We start from the raw sequence: 17,910 nt of genomic DNA on the forward strand, positions 1-17,910 counted from the left end.
CATTTTATGGACAAGAAAGCAGTCTTAGAGAGATTGAGGCACTTGTTCATGGTCGTGTAGACAGGTAATAGCAGAAGCGGTTTTTTAAAAGTCTTTATTACATGCCCTGTGCTCAAACAACTGTGCTGTGCAAATATCGTTGAAAGCATTGGCTCAATGTCAGTGAGAATTATGATGATGGTGCTCATGGTAACCTACAGATGGTAGGTACTCTTCTTTCAAGGGAAAACTGGCCTCCTGTAACCAAAACTAGCCCCCTCCTCATTTTTCCTCCCTGCTTTTGGCAGCCTTAGGCTTTCTTGCTAGCCCTCAACTTTCATCAGCCTCAGTTTCTCTCCCTATTTTCCATGTATCATATCAAATTTATTCATGTAAATACTAACACTTCTGAGTCTAGGATAAGAGTAAGAGATTTTGACTGACCATTTCATTCAGACTGCATATCATAAATATAAACATATCACATTTTTCATTCTTTTTGTCTGTTTTTGTTTTTGTTTGTTTTTTCTTTTTTTGTTTGTTTTTTATTTTTATTTTTTGTTTTATTATTATTATTATTAATTTTTTTGACAATCCCAGTCTTTATTTTCATGAGTTACTGCCACAGTCCCAGCCACTGGGCAAGCGTCCACAGAGAACAGTATTGTGTGCGCACAGAGCCGGGCCCCTGGGCCTCGAGCCCCCTCCCCACTGGCCGGCTTGTCAGATGTCCACCACGTCCACAAGTTGGAGAGGTGCCGCTCCCAGATGAGCTCCTCCTCTCTAGTGTACTGAATCAGGCTTTGTAAGTGTCTCAGCTTGTAGGTCAGAGACACGCCCATGGCCGGGGCCCGCCTCCACCACTCTGCGGCCTTCTGGTCCCGGGGCTGCTGGGCGCTGACACTCGAAGGATGGGCCGCAGAGTCTGAGGCATCGATAGGAGAGCTTGAGGAAGGTAGACGGGGAGGAGGCTCAAATCCGGCACCTGCATCTCTATGCCAGTGACGCAGCTGATCTTCGAACCTCCTGCTCTCCTCCTTCTCCAGCTGAAGGCTGGTGGCCAGGCGCCCCGGGAGCAGCTTCTGGGTCGAGGCGGTGCGGGCCCGCTCCTCTGCGTCGTGATGGCCGGGGCCGCGGTCCCGCCAAAGGGAACGTGGACGCGGAGAGGCTCTTGGCAGAGCGTAAAGGCTTTATGCCCAAACTTCCATGGGGGCCAGCTGGAAGGAGAGAACGACCTTCTTCAGCCAGGCCAGGTGGCCGGGCGTGTTCCACCGCAGGTGAGGAAGCAGCTTGTTGCAGCCCGGCTCAGTGAACTCCGATGGGCCAGGACAGGTGGCAGAGCTGCTCTGAAGAGGCCACGTCCGCAGGAACTGCAGTACGCTGTTGAAGAGCTCAATGATGGCGCCGGGCTCCTGCGAGGCCAGCCACACGCCGCTCCTTGCAGTCGTAGAAGAAGCGCTTGCTGAACTCGCGGCTTGACGCCGTCCTCGATGTATTGGGGCAGGGTCTGGCAGCAGAGCTTTGGGGAGCTAGGGCAGTGAGACACCAGCCACTTGACGGCCTGGGACACCCTGTTGGTGCCTTGGAGATCATTGACAGCAGCTGGGATCTCTAAGACCATGTAATCTGAGGTAAACTGGGATGAAAGCAAGTCCTGAAGCCTCAGACAGTCCTCCACGTCCCTCAGGCTGTCCCCCTTCTGGCCGGGCACAAGAACTACCAGGGGCACCGGTGGCTGGAAGGGCTTCGCCTGCAGCAGCTGTTTGAGTCTCAGCAGGGCCGAGAGCCAGTACTCGTCCTCCTCGGCCACCACGACACTCTTGCCCGGGGCGGGCAGCAGGAAGAGAAGGCCGCTGGTGCCCAGAAGGTTCTTCTGCATCTCCGTGGCATCAAGGGCCCAGTCGCTCAACAGGCCGTGGGCCACCTTAATGCACACGTTGACCCAGACCACTCGATCCCCTTTGGTGCTACAGGCATTCATCAGGGTCAGCGTCTGGATCCCCTGGGAAGCATGACGGGCCCTCTTTTGGAAATCTTTGCAACCCATGAACTTGGCCTTCAGCCAATTCGCTAGAATCCTGCTGGAATAGCCAGAGGTGGGCTCTTCACCATCGGGCTCTTCACTGTCCGGCAGCACTGACACCAGCTTCCAGAACATCTGTTCCCGCTGCCCAAGGTAATCCTCATCAAGGAGGGCCGGCAGGTCCAGAGGGGTCCACACCGCTTCACTGAGCAATTGCTGGTAGAAATGTTGAACCTTGATTTGATGTATCGTCTTGTTTCTCATCCACTGTAACCTAGTGCAGGAGAGCCCCAGTTTTCCTGCATGCCCCAGATTCAGGACTCCTATGGCCAGGTTCTCTTTAGCAATGGGACACTTGGCACTGGGGGCCAAGGCCTGCAATCTGATGTTGAGGTCCACACAGCAGGGGGCTGCGGGGAATGCTCTCATCTGTCTCTTGAGTTTTTTTCCTGGCTGCAAGGGTTTTCCTCCACCTGTGCCAGTATTTACAGACACTGAAGTTCCTGAAGGGCCTCTCAGGCACTCTAAAAAATCTCCTCTGGCAACAAGAGATCCATGAGACGATCCCAGATGTCTTCAGAAGAGCAGGCCATGCAGGCCCTCCTCTCCGTCTCCACAGTGCTCTTCAGCTCCTGGGAAGAGATTTCCTGCACACATTCGGCCACCGCCTCAGCCGCCAGCACCTGGCTCAGATAGGCCAGGAGGCACTCTTTCTCCTGGCCCCCTCTTTGTTCTTCAGCTCTTTTCTGTTCTTGAATTCTTGCTCTTTCTTCGTTCAGTTCGTCAGCAGCGGTCTGCCTCAGCATGTCCTCTGTGGTTGTGGCCAAGAGCTCCTCCGTGACCATTTTGGAAACCCTCAAGGCTGCAGCAGTATAGGCAGCTCCGGCCTAGCCGACTTCTTCATAGTAGCCTCTGAGGACGTCCTGGGCAAGTCTTCCACGACCCCTACGATGTCGAGTCAGTGTAGCTAGGCCGAGGAGCCAGCTCGGGCTGCCCCACGGGCTGGAACGGAGATGACGAGGCAGCCAATGGCAAGACAGGGTCAGGAGCCCCAAGGACCGGTGGCAGCCCGGCGGTCTGGGTCATCAGCAGCTGAGGCAGGGGGAGCGAGGGCTGCGGCGGAACATAGAGCGCCAGAACTTCGGTCCCACGGCTGCCTTCTTCCATCTTCCCGCCTCCTCCACTCTCCACATTGGGTTTCTGTCCACTCAGAGCAGACTCAGGGGCCGCGCTCTCTCCCCCATATTCGTTCTGGATGTTGAAGCTACACACCGGGATGTGACGAGGGACTGGGGATACCACTTCTCCAACGGAGACAGTGAGCTTCTCGGTGATAAAAGGGCACTTCTTTGCTTTGGATAAGCCCCCGGGTTCCAAGAAGGCGGACCGATTCAGCTCCACACAGCCATCAGACATGCTGAGGCCACAGGAACTCAAGAAGTCAGTGGCTTCCTCGGCATCTCTAAACAGTAACATGGGCACTAGGTGATCCACGAGAAAGCGTGTGGATCTCCGAGTGCTCTCTGTATACGCCACCTGGAGAGCCCGCAATGCCTCTTTCCGGATCTGATGGAAGTAGCAGTGCAGGAGGCAGGTGCTGAGGTAGGAGGCAGACCTCACCAGCTTGAAGAACCTGACAAAGTTGTTGCTGTTCGGGACTGCAAAAGCCTGGACTGCAAATTTCACTTCGGGGGAGTTTCGGACTTCAGGCCGGAACTGCTGCACTTCTCTCAGGATGTCGCCCTCGTTGAGATTGAGCAGAAAAATTGAGCCTCGGAATTCCGCTTCCCTGGCACAGAGGACGCCCTTGTTGGCCAGGTCCTGGTACATCTCCTTAAGGCTCTGCAGGCACTTGTTCATATTCTCCTGGTTGATCTTGGCGTCGAATGCGCCCCTGGGCTCTTCACATCTAGTGCGCACAGTGGATGTGGAAACGGGTGCACTTCTCAATCAGCGACACCGTGAGGGGGTCACAGAGGTGCTGCAGGGTGATGTCCTTCCTTATTGCACGGGTCCTGTTCCACACAAAGTCGTACCAGTCGCAGGAGCTCCCTTTCCTCTGGTCCATGATCTGAGTGACGAGATAGTCCATGGTCATGCCGAGCACCCCCAAAGGACGCAGCTCAAGAGGCAGAGGCTCCTCCTGGTCAGCTGAGGAGAGGCTGTATTCCTTTATTGCCGCCTCGTGGTCCACTTGATCTGTGCCAGGGATGACTTCGAAAGAGCTCAGCTGCTTCCTGGTCTCTCTCATGTAGCGCTCTTTCTCAGGACACATGTCTCGGCACGTCCCAAAAAAGGCTTTGTCCAGATCCGTTCTCTTCACTCGAGCTTGCCTCATGATCCTGTCCCTCTGGTCAAGGAGGCGGTACTTGTCCTCTGACGTCTCGGTCACCGAGTCCATCAAGGTGGTGAGGGTGGTCACTGACAGTCCCGGGTTGTATGAGCTCGGGATCTCAGATCCACAATCAAAGGACTCCCCCTCAGACTGCAGAGACTTGGTATGGCTCGTTTTCTTCACTGGAGAACTCTTCCTGAGAAGGCTGCTGCTCTGGCCAGTTGCAGGTCTCCAGAGGGGTTTGGGCAGCGGGGAGTGCTGGAAACCAGTCTTCCCAGCTCTGACTAGCTTCTTCCTCACTTGATATTTTCTCCTTTGGGGAAAAGTTCTTCTTCCTGGGACTTATTTTTTTCTTGTGCCAAAAGATGAGTACTTTCTGCAAGCCTTTCCCTTTCTTCCGAGCCAGGGCTGCAGACGAGTGCTCTGAGAAAGGCACAGTGGCAAGCTTTCTTTGGCACCAGGGATGGATGCACTGCACCTTCCCAAATCGACCAAAGTGCTCCTCCAGGATAGCTCTGTCCTTGAGGTATTTGGGGATGTTCTTGCACTGAATGGCGGTGAGCTCGCTGGTGACAGGCTGCTCGAGCTATCCACGCTCTCCTTCTTCCCTCGGCGGTGGGAAGGGGTAGCCCTGCTGGCGGACACTTCCTGTACCCTTTTGCCATACATTTCCGAGGTTGCTCCTGCTCCAGCGCCTTGATCCGTCTCACTGGATCCTAAACTACCCACTTCCCTTTTCATTTCTTTGCTTCCCAGGTGGCTGCCTCCTTTGTTACTCCCCAGCAAGTCCTGCAGCGTCCTCCCGAACAAGCAGCCACCTCGTGGGCAAGCCAGGAGGGGAGGGCACTTCTTTGGAGGATGATCTCCCTGTGACAAGAGCTCCATGGCATCTAGAGTCGTAGTCTCGTCTCCTGGGTGACCTGTCGTGGTCTTTCTTCCTTTTCAGCCCTTTCATGTGGCCAGATAGCGATCCTCCCTGGCCACCAGCATCTTCCTTTCCTAGCTTGCCCGCTGCTTTGCTCCTAGAAAAAGGCTCCCCTACAGAGCCCGGTGATGCGAAGCTCGTGAAGCTGCTCCCTGAACTCCCAAATGCTGGTTTAGGGCCCCTCTTTTCCTCCTCCACATTCTGAGTTAGGCAAAAGTTGAGGAGGGAGGGTTGCTAGTTGGTTTGGAGAAAGGAAGACTTGGGTTGGTGCCTGAGCTGCTTGAGCCCTGGGAGACCAGCGCCTCAGGCCCCCCACTAACTGGAGGGAGAAGGTGAAAGAGCCCAGACTGATGTGGCTCTGCGTCTTCTCTGGCTCTGATTCGGCCCCAAAGATTGGTCTGAAAGTTGAGCTTTCAGGAGCCTTAAAGCTGAACTCAGATCGCCCCAAACTACAGCCGGATGCCTCCCAGCTACCGTGCCCAAAGCCTGGGGTGCTAGGGAAAGCTCCAATGTTGGTAGGCGTCTTGAAATTAAATCCAGATGCACTGGGGGTTCCAGAAGGCTCCGTGAAGACAGGAGCCTGAGGGGCTCTGGAGGTGGTCGGGAGTCCAAGTGTAGATTTCCTCCTTTTCTACAATTATGGAATTGAAGGAGACCTTAAAAGATGCCAGTCTTTTTCTTAGCTGGGGAAGAGCTTAAGTTTTAAGGAGTACACATTGTTTTACAAATATCTTATCTCTTCACTAAATATCATTAAGGTAAATAAAGAGCAGGCATTATTATACCCATGGTGCTAGTAAGAAAACAGAAGTAAAAAAGAGAGATACTTCCTACAAACCATGCAGCAAGTAACTCCCAGAGCTGACAGTTTGAATATCAGGTACCCTATCCCCATTTATTGATCAATGTGGTTGCCTAGAGAATCCCTAGAGAAGGGATTCACAATCTTTTTGGGAGAGAACTACCTTTTATTTATGTCTTTGAAGATACTCAGGGGAGTAGGATGGATGATGCTAATATGGAAAGCTAACTGAGTGGGAGTAACATGGGGAAAGATTGCTAATTCCATAGTTGTTAAGAACACCTAAGTGTGAAGAGGTGGATCAGAGCCCCCACTTTGGGAAGCAGCCTTTACTGATGAGATGTTGCTTGTGGATTGGGAATGAAATAAATTGGAGGCAAGAGGGAAGAAGAGAGAGGTCAGAGAATGCAACTGCCTCTTAGTCTCCTTGTATCGTTATCATCCTCTCACATGAAGGGTTCTGTTCTGCTGGTCAGAATTAGCAGCCACTAGTAGGTGTGAATTCAAATTCGGTCTCTGATGCTTATTACCAGTGAGATCATGAAAGAGTGAGTTATCAGCCCTGGACCTCAGTTTCCTCACCTGCAAAAAATCGGGGAGGGGATTGGTTCCAGATAATCTCCCATATGTTTTCTGTCTCTAGATCTGTGCTCTGGTGATTCTACAATGTATGGATTATTGGCCACTTAGGAGATGATAGGAGAATGTGGTGGCTAATTTGTGATAGATGGGTGATTAATGGTGTAGATGTTGGGGAGCTCTGGCCTAGATCCCGTAGGTTCTCTATAAATAAATCTGTTTTATCTTTATGATTTGCAGGTCACAGGAATGACCTGTGCTTCATGTGTTCACAATATTGAATCCAAGTTAACCAGAACCAATGGCATTCTCTATGCCTCTGTGGCCCTTGCTACTAGCAAGGCTCACATCAAGTTTGATCCTGAAATCGTGGGTCCTCGGGATATTATAAAAATTTTTGAGGTAAGTTATAATGACAGAATGCACAAATATTTGGAGTGTAATAAATTTCCAGCAGAAGATACTTTGAAAGAACTTCAGTAAAGTTCTGTTACCATTCAGCAGGGAAGGTGGGGAGGCGGATAAGTGCAGATGCAGTGTGGGCAGAGAGCCAAGATATTGTGGCATACATCCTTTGGGAAATCCACTGGGACACTCTTAGGCTACTCTGTCCTGATTATAACCAGTGGACCAGCAGATTAACTTTGAGACATCCAAAGCAAATACAAAAGGCAATTACTGAGTCTCTAAGCCCCAGAAAAAAAGCCTAATAAGCACTAGGAATCAGTCAGCATTACTAGCTCCAGGGCAACCTAAAGTAGTTGTCATACCTTTGCCCTAAAAGCAGATCTCAATCTTTAAAAATGAGCAAAAAAGCAAAAAGAACTCTGACCATAGATAGCTTTCATGGAGAAAGAGAAGAACAAATCTTAAACTCTGAGAATCTTACAGACAAATCATCTCCAGATGAAGCCCAAAGGGTAATATGAGTTGGTCTCCATTTCACAAGACTCTCTTGAATGAATTCAAAAAGGATCTTAGAAGATAGTTAGAGGAAAAATGGGGAAAGGAAATGAGAACTTTAGAAGAAACTTTGGAAAAGTAAAAACAGAAATTATCTGAAGAAAACTCTTTAAAAATGGATTTGATGAAATGGAAAAAAGCATATAACTCCTTACAAAATATACATGAAAAAGAAGCCAATTCATTGAAAAACAGAATTTGTGAAAAGGAAAAAAATTGCAATTGATTTTTTTCTAGCAGCTTGCAGTATTTTTTCCTTTGTCTGATGGTTATGGAATTTGGCCACTATATTCTTTGGTGTTTTGATTTTAGGGTCCTTTCAGTAGGTGATTGATAAATTCTTTCAATGTCTATTTCACCCTCTTTTTCTAAAACATCTGGGCAGTTCTCTTTGATAATTTTCTGGAAAATAGTGCCCAGGCTCGTTTTTTCATCATATTTTTCATGGAGTCCAATTATTCTCAGATTATCTCTCTTGGATCTATTTTCCAGGTCTGTTGTCTTCCCAAGAAGGTTGTTTTTTTTTGTTGTTTTTTTTTTTTCCCATTGTTTCATTTTTTTGGTTTTGCTTGACTGATTCTTGGTGTCTCCTTTAGTCATTCCATTCTATTTGTTTGATTCTGATTTTCAATGGAAGTATTTTCTTCACTCACTTTTTTAATATCTTTTTCTGTAAGGGTTAAAAAGCCTCTGGAAGCAAGGAAGGCAGTTCAAGGCATGTGGGAGGACCTGAGGGATGAGAGGTTCTGAGGCGCAGGCGAGTCCTACGTGGAGGTGGGGCACAGCCCCATGAGGCGGTGTCTGATTCCAGGTACCATGCCTCCCTCCTTAGTGCTCTCAAGGCCTAGCACGCCTCCCTCCTTCTTCTCGGGCCAATCCCATTATGCCAAGTTCCTAGAGAACCCCTCCTTTCCCCCCCATATCATCAGTGGGGTATAAATATATGCTATATTAAAATAAAGCTCTCTTTTGCTTCACCCCTACCTCTTGGTGGTCTGTCTCTGTGGGATCCGGGTTGGTGCCCAAAGATGGATAAGTGTGGCCTAGCCGTGCTGTTGACGGACGGGCATTAAGAGTAGCTCTAAGGGGAGTTACCAGGTTAGAGTAGTCCAAAGGGGTGTAACATTTTCTAATTGTCCAAGTGAGTTTTTAAGTGAGTTGCTTTGTTCTATGGAGTTTTTTTTTTTTCCATTTCGCCAATTTTATTTTTTAGAGAGTTATTTTCTTTTTGCAACTCACTAATTTTGTTTTTCAAGAATTTGATTTCTTTATCCATTCTATCTTTAAATGAGTGGAATGAGTTATCCAGACTCTCTTGCCAAGCTTCCCTTTCCTTTTCCTATTTTTCTTCTAGCTCTCTTGTGAGAGCCTTTTTGATTTCTTCTATTAGAGTTTTGTGTATTGAGGAGCAGATCATATCCCCCTTTGGTGATTCCTCTGGAGACAGTCTGTTTTTAGTCTTTTCAGAATTTAAAGTCTGCTCTCTATCCATATAGAATCTATCAATGGTAAGAATCCTTTTACATTTTTTGCTCATTTTGTCAGATAAGAATCAAAGAAAACAAATTAACAAGAAAAACAAATGTAGTTTGCTTTTGTGGGGGGGCTGGATGGTGTTACTAGCTTCCTCTGCAGACTGCAGGGGCAACAGTGAGGCACTAGCAGGACAGCAATAGCTGTGCTGTGTCTATGCTCTGAGGCTCTAAGAATGTGCTGAGTCACTCCAGGTGGGGGTGGCCAGGTCCCAAGAGATGCTAGCTTTTCAGAGTTTTATTCTTTACCTCCTGTGTTTACAGCTTCTCTGCTGATTCTGGCTTGCTGCCAAGACAGAATAGCCACACTGTGGTAAAGATCATTCCTCAGAAACAGCAGAGATAGCATCCCTCCCCACTCTGGACTGCACAGTTTGAACTGCCTGCCAAGCTCTTGCTGCTTGCCCTCAGCCTGCACCTGATCTATTCATCCCGCCCCCAAGCAAAACAGACCTTTTCTGGTGAATTTCGAGGATATCTTCTGTTTGTAATTATTTGTGGGTTTTTTCTGGTCAAGCATTAATTCCGAGGCTTGTCATGAAATAAATTCTGAGAGAAGCTTAAACAGATGTGTGCCTCCTCTTCTCCATTTTGGCCGGAAGTCCAACCATGGTTTTTATTAATGGCTATTGAAGCAGTATACATTTTCCATATTCACCTAATGTGAAAAAGGAAAGTAGGTCCAATTTTGTGTAGCAGCTATTTGAATCTGCATTTTCAGAGTTCCGGAAGAATTTAAGCCTCTTCTTCTCTGCTTTCTCTTTCCTAATGGTCACTGCCAGTAGGGTGACCCTGTAATAGCTGCTGAATCTTATGGAAAGTTTGCTTCCCGATAATGCAGATGTGTGTAGATGGAATCCATTTCTTTCTCCATTATCTTTGGAAACACAAACAAAGCCTCCTCTGCATGTTGGTGTATATGACACTCCATGCCATATATTGGTTCAGGGGTCTTACCACGTGGCCTTAATTATATCATAGGGCACAATGGGGATGGTGCCCAAGGAGACCCTTACAGGAGGGGATAAAACTTGTCTTTGGGGCTTAAGCCATTGTCATCAAATGCCAGAAAATTAATGGTAAATACAACATAAGATAACTATCATGAGGGTGAGTTCCATCCTGTATTATTCTTTTTTTGCTGTGGTTTTGGAGAAGTGTTTTAATCTCTTTATGATGGTGTTCCACAATTCCTTTACCTTGTGAATCAAAAAGAATGCCAGTAACATGAGAAATGTGCATCTCTGTACAAAAAAGTTTTGAATGGAGCTGATGTATAGATGGGAGCATTATCAGTTTTTAACATTACTGGAAATCCCATGAATTTTGCAGTAGCACAAAGATAATTTGATGGCCTGAACTTCCTCAGATTTGCTAGTGTTAGTATAAGTAAAACCAGCAAATGTGTCCACTGATACATGCACATGCTTCTGGGTCCCAAAAGGTATATACATAGTCTCTAAATGCTTTAGAGAAAAAATAATCTAAGCATTGTTAGAAAGTAAATTAATGCCCATAGAACAAATAGTTAAAGCTTGTAAAATAGCAAATAATTCATTCTCTTGTGTAGACTCAAAAGGAGGATCATACACATATTTTTGGTTAAGAGGACAAAAACATGCTGCTTTGTAATGCTTAGCAGCATTGGTAAAAACATTAAGAACCTATGAAATAGGCTTATCAGTAATTATTCTGGGTATCACCCAGGCCCATGTAGAATACAATTTTCCATTAAAGGAAAGCTATGTAAATAAGACAAGGAAAACTGCAACAATAAATGTTATAGTTACATTTATATTACTGTTATATAATCCATCTCTGTTGTCCTGGGTTATTGGGGTCAGATCTTTCTTTGATTATACGGGTGACAACCTCTAAATTATAACATGTTACCCTTTTCTCTTGCTTTCATGAGTTTCCTTTTTAATGGAGACTTTATTTCTTCCAGCTGTTGGCACATGAGTCTTTTGATGTCGGTGGAGGTCACATTTATTTATCCTCATAATCAGGATTACTAGATAAGACATATACTTTTTCCTTAAAGGAACCTTAACTGTCTCTTGATTATTATCAGTATATTTCTTTTCCTCATACAGACATCCTACCTCAAACATCTTTCATTGTTGTAAATCTTCAGAATGTCTCATACCTACTTTAATGATGTTACACAGGGAAAATATGTGAGGAGAAAAAGCAGAAAGTCCTACTGTGTTATAATATTCAGTTAACTATTTCCCTACTACATTCCTTTTTTTAGGATCTAAGGTTCCTTCTTTTGGTAGCAATTATGAAGTTTTTTCAACTATATCTAGGAACTGTTTAATTTGGTGCATGTTTATTTTAAGCCCTTGTTCCTTTATTAGTTTTACTAATCATTTTTCAAAAGTGTCCAGGTTCGACCCTTTGAAGTGAATTTGGCCCATTTTAATTACCCTGACTGAAAAAAGAGCTTTCAATGAAATTTCCTCCTCAGGAATCATTCTTGAGCACCTCTGCTTCTTTGTTTCTTGTGCCTCACATTTGAAAGCCATCTTCTAGTGGCTGTTGGAATCTACTCTGACCAACAGAATAGATTGTGTCATGTGAGAGGATGATAATGATACAAGAAGACTGAGAGGTAGTTACAGTGAAAAATCTTCAAATCTCTCTCATTTATTTCATTCCTAATGCAGAATATATTCAAAAGTTTTTTTTTTAAATACAGCAAGGTTATTAAAATAAAAGCATACATTCGTTTGCAAGGAATATCTGCATCAGTAAATTTATTTTATAACCTTCCAGACAGATATCTCTTACTTCTCTGGGTCATGTGTTGCTTCCTTGAGCCTGTCAGCTCTGCTCAAAGAGTAAAATTACAGTAAAGACTGATTTGCAGCTCCTTAATTCTGTAAAAACAAAACATTCTCTTAGCTTCTTTAGTGTGCTGGGATTTACAGCTGTGGGGGCTGAGACTCACAGCTGTGGGAGCTTCTGAAAACTGACCTGCCCATTAAAGGTGCAGTCCCCTTTAACCTTCTGGGTTCCACACTTAAGTGTGGTCCTCAACAAGACATTAAGAAAACTATTAAACTAATAAATAAAACTAAAACTTGGTTTTATGGAAAAAAACTAACAAAATAGAAAAACTTCAGTTAACTTTATCAGAAAAGGAAAGAAAAAAACCAAACCACCAGGATCAAAAATGAAAATGGTGAATTTACCACCAATGAAAAAGAAATTAAAGCAAGAATTTTGCTATTTTTCCAACTATATGGCAACAAGTCTGACAATCTGACTTAAATGGATGAATATTTGCAAAAATATAAATTGCCCAGGTAAACAGAAGAGAAAATAAGTTACTCAAATAGTCCCATTTTTGGAAAAGAAATTGAACAAATCATTAATGAAATCCCCTAGAAAAAACCTCCAAGGTCAGATAGATTCACAAGTAAATTTTATCAAAAACTTAAAAAACAATTAATTCCAATAGTATGTAAACTATTTGGAAAATTTTATGAAGAAGGAGGACTTCCAAATTTCTTCTGTGACACAAATATGGCACTGATACCAAACCAGGAAGTGCCAAAGCAGAGGTAGCAAAGCAGAAAATTATCAAACAATCTCCCTAATGAATATTGATGCAAAAATCATAAATAAAATGTTATCAGAGATTATAGAAACTTATCAGCAGGATAATACACTATAACCAAGTGGATTTATACCAGAAATGTTGGTCTAATTCAATATCAGGAAACTGTTACCATAATTGACCATATCAATAACAAAACCAGCAGAAATCATATGATAATCTCAATTTGTCAAAAAGCTTTTGATAAAATACAGCACCCATTCCAATTAAAAAAAATACTAAAGAGCATAGAGATAAAGAGAGTTTTCCTTAAAATAACAAGCAGCCTCTATCTAAAACCTATAGGAAGTCTTATTTCTTTTTCTTTTTTTTTTTTTAATCAACTAATCTATTTATTTTACAGGTATAACCACATTCTAGAATTTTCTTTTAATATATTAAGGCAATGTCTTTAGTCATTTCTTCAAATGTATTTTAAATATTCTTTTTTTTTTTTATTCATTTTTCCAAATTATCCCCTCCCTCCCTCCACTCCCTCCCCCCGATGGCAGGTAATCCCATACATTTTACATGTGTTACAATATAACCTAGATACAATATATGTGTGTAAATACCATTTTCTTGTTGCACATTAATTATTAGCTTCCGAAGGTATAAGTAACCTGGGTAGATAGACAGTAGTGCTAACAATTTACATTCGCTTCCCAGTGTTCCTTCTCTGGGTATAGTTGTTTCTGTCCATCATTGATCAACTGGAAGTGAGTTGGATCTTCTTTATGTTGAAGATTTCCACTTCCATCAGCATACATCCTCATACAGTATTGTTGTTGAAGTATATAATGATCTCCTGGTACTGCTCATTTCACTCAGCATCAGTTGATGTAAGTCTCTCCAAGGCTCTCTGTATTCCTCCTGCTGGTCATTTCTTACAGAGCAATAATATTCCATAACCTTCATATACCACAATGTACCCAACCATTCTCCAATTGATGGACATCCATTCAACAGGAAGTCTTATTTCTAATGGAGAAAAGCTGGATGCATTTTCAGTAAGATCAGGAGTGAAACAAAGATGCTCATTATCACCACTATTATTCAACATTGTGATACAGATGTTAGATTTAGCACTAAGAAAAGAAAAAGAAATTAAAGAAATTAGAATAGGTAACGAGGAAATAAAATTATCACTCTTTGAAGATGATATGATGATATACTTAAAGAATCCTAGGAAATCACTCAAAAACCTAATGGAAACAATTCACAGATTTAGCAAAGTTACAGGATATAAAATCACACAAATCATAACCATTTCCACATATTACTGACAAAGCATCTTGCCATGCAATAGAAAGAGAAATTCCATTTAAAATTACTGTAAACTGTGAAGACCAAGTTAGCACCCCGGATACCTTAGAATCAGCAGGAGTCAGGAAAACAAAAGTTCTTGGTCTTTATTCTTGGTCTTCAGATGTAGAAGTGAAGGGAATGGACACAAGCTCTCTACTACCTCCCTTGTCCTCGTCCACCACAAAAGTGACCCCGGCTTGTCTTACTCCACCCCCTAATCCCTCCTACAATTATTTGTATACACCAAAAGATTGAGCCAGCACAGAATAGTGAGAAGGGCCATTTTCCAAGCATATGCTAATAGAGTATTATCCAATTAGTAATTAGCCTTAAATGTTTGGTTGTCTGATTCTAGTGCACCAACTCAGAGTTTCAGCCTTTTACAGTAGACGAAATAAAATACTGTTGTGTCTCCTGCCAAGGCAAACCCCAAAACTCCAAAACTGTATGCTGGGTCAAGCTAATATAATAAAAATGTCAATTCTGCCTAAATTGTTCTACTTGTTCAGTGCCATATCAGTCAAACAGCTAAAATATTACTTTACAGAACTAAAAAAAATAATTAAAAAATTAAACTGGAAGAACAAAAGATCAAGAATAGCAAGGGAACTAATGAAAAAAAAAATACAAAGAAAGGTGACTTAGCAGTACCAAACCTAAAACTATATTATAAAGCAATAGTCATCAGAGGCATAGACTAGATACACATGACACAATAATCAAGGTGTATAGCAATCTAGTATTTGATAACCCCCCCCAAACTCCAGCTTCTGGAATAAGAACTCACTATTTGACAAAAATGGCTGGGAAATCTGGAAAATAATATGCATAGTTTGGCATCTTACATCCCAAAATAAAATAAGGTCAAAATGGATGTGCGATTAGGGCACACAGGATAATACCATAAATAAATTGTAGCAGAAATAGCAAGACAGATATTGTCTGTATTCATGCTCTCTTCCTTCACTTTTCAACTTAGCCTCCAACTCTCTTCATCTCCATCTATACAATTTTCTCTGGAGATGTCTTCCCATAATCTTAGATATCAATAAGATAATCCCAAGTCAAACTAAATATAGTGAATTAAGGAATACCAACTCAATTGCTGTTTTTAATAATAGCTTTTTATTCTCAAAATATATGCAAAGAGAGTTTTCAACATTCACCTTTGCAAAACCTTGTGTTCCAGATTTTTTCTCCTTCTTTTTCCTCCAATCCTCCCCTAGAGAGCAAGTAATCCAATATATGTCAAACATATATAATTCTTCTATACATATTTCCACATTTATCATGCCGTCAAGAAAAATCAGATCAAAAAGGGGGAAAATGAGTACAAAAACAAAAAGCAAGAAAACAACAAAAGTGAAAATATTATGTTGTGATCCACATTCAGTACCCATAGTCCTCTCTCTGGGTGCAAATGGCTCTCCATCACAAGTCTATTGGAATTGGTTTGAATCACCTCATTGTTGAAAAGAACCATGAAAATCAGAATTGATTATCATATAATCTTTTTGTTGTGTACAATATCCTCTTGGTTTTACTCACTTCACTCAGTATCAGTTCATGCAAGTATCACCAGGCCTTTCTGAATTCACCCTCTGATTGTTTCTTATAGAACAATAATATTCCATTACTTTCATATACCATAACTTATTCAGACAATCTCCAGGGTATGCACAGTTGATAGCTCATTGAACATAGTTCCAAATTGCTCTCCAGAATGGTTGGTTCAGTTCATAACTCCAACAAGGAAACATCAGCATCCCAGCCTTCACACAACTTCAATATTTATCATCATCTTTTCCTGTCATCTTAGCTAATCTGAGAGGTATGTAGTGGTATCTCAGAGTTGTTTTAATTTGCATTTCTCTGATCAATAGTGATTTGAAACATTTTTTCATATGACTAGAAATAATTTTAATTTCATTTGAAAATTGTCTGTTCATATTCTTTGACCATTTATCAATTGGAGAATGCCTTGTACTGAATTATTTTTAAATTATATTCAGAGGTGATATAAAAATTAAATATTTCTAATTTTATGATAGAAGGGAATCCCCAACAATTCAAAAAGGGAAGAAAAGTGGTAACTCAGGCAAAGAAAAGTCATTGTGTGTGTGTGTGTGTGTGTCTGTCTGTGTGTGTGTGTGTGTGTCTGTGTGTGTGTATATACCATAAATATAAGTTCCCAGGTATTAAGGTACCTACTTGTAACTTAGGGGGATTACATAATTTAATTATTTCTCAAACCTCAAAGCCAAAGCACCAAAATCCATTTTTCACTTTATTCTCTTCTTTTCCTGAATGCTCTATCTGCTGAAAAATTATTGCTTATTCTTATATATGTGAAAAGCCCAAAGGAAAGCAAAAAAATCACTAAACTATAGGATTTCACTTCTTGCTATATTTTCTAATTTATTTAATATTTCACTCTTTGTTTTCTTAATATTTCTCTCTTTTTTTTTTACCCTCCTGAGGCTGGGGTTAAGTGACTTGCCCAGGGTCACACAGCTAAGAAGTGTTAAGTGTCTGAGACCAGATTTGAACTCCCGACCTCTTGAATTCAGGGCTGGTGCTCTATGCACTGCGCCACCTAGCTGCCCCCAATATCTCTTTCTTATGAGGCCCACATAAGATTCATGGTGTCAGGCATATATGATTTTTCCTAAACAGTTACAATGAGGGAGTCTAGTATAATCATGGCAACAATCTCACTGGGGTTGCCCTGAGACCAGAGCCACCCAAACTATATAATTGCTGTTTAATGTTTTTCTTCTTTTGCCCACTGCCTTCTGTTTCAGTATTGCATGCCCATTTTCAGATGTTTTCATGACTACTTCACATATCTCCTTCCCTGTCTACCAGTATGTAGCACTTTAAAAAAAAATAATTATGGAATAAAACAATCATTGTATAGCATTGTATAATTTTTATAAAGATGGTTGCACATGAAAGTGCAAATCCATTATGTACTACTTGATATTTCTTTTGAATATATAATAAAGTTATCACATAAACTTATTTTTCCCCCTTTTTTCTTTCCTCTTATAGATAGCTACCATTAAATACAAAGAAGCATATGTATTTGTAAAATAATTCTAAACTATACTTTTGTTTATCAAATTTTCTCTGGATGCAGATAACATCTTTTATATGTCCTTTTCTGTTAATTTGGGTATTCTTTGTTCTAATTTTTAGTAACCCTGTCCCCAATACAACTTGGCTCTTTAGTAGACAATGTCCCCACACCCTGACATAATCCTGATAAAATTGATGCAGTAGATAATTGTGCTTGCCCTGTAGTCAAGAAGTGAGACCAAATCCCATCTCAAACATTTAGTAACTTTGTAGACTGGACAATTCCCAGACTCTAGATACTTTAGTATCATATTTTGTAAAATGAGGAATAATGACAGCACCTAACTCCCACACTTTGTGAGAACAATAAAACACATAATGTAAAATGCTTTGAAAACTTGAGAATATGATACAAATGCTAGGTTTTGCATTCTTTTTCTGTTTTTATTATTAATGTTCAACTTCCTTCACTTCTCAAAAGAGAGTATTCTGAAGAACTTTTTTCTTTGATATGAAATGGCAATTGAAATACAGGTATTAGTCCAAAATGCCTATTTGAAAGTGACACCTTGACTTTCTGCAGCATCAGTGATGATGTGTGCATCAACTGGACTAAACTCAGGAACCTCTCATGTTCTTTCCATCTGTAAGATTGTTTCATTTCTTTGAACAGCACTAAGCTCCTCCTTTCCTTTCTCCATTTAATATTATATAAGATAATGTACTCTCCAAAATATATATGAGGTTTCTTAAATTCTCTGCTTGTGCCACAAGGA

General features: G+C 42.3%; 1 pseudogene; it reads right to left on the reverse strand.

Annotated features, from left to right (window-relative positions):
* Window positions 1–557: 557 nt before the first annotated feature.
* Window positions 558–11,669, reverse strand: LOC141562520 (germinal-center associated nuclear protein pseudogene; annotated as a pseudogene).
* Window positions 11,670–17,910: the final 6,241 nt, after the last annotated feature.

This window comes from Sminthopsis crassicaudata, chromosome 3, assembly GCF_048593235.1.
Source record: "Sminthopsis crassicaudata isolate SCR6 chromosome 3, ASM4859323v1, whole genome shotgun sequence".
NCBI classification, from domain to species: domain Eukaryota; kingdom Metazoa; phylum Chordata; class Mammalia; order Dasyuromorphia; family Dasyuridae; genus Sminthopsis; species Sminthopsis crassicaudata.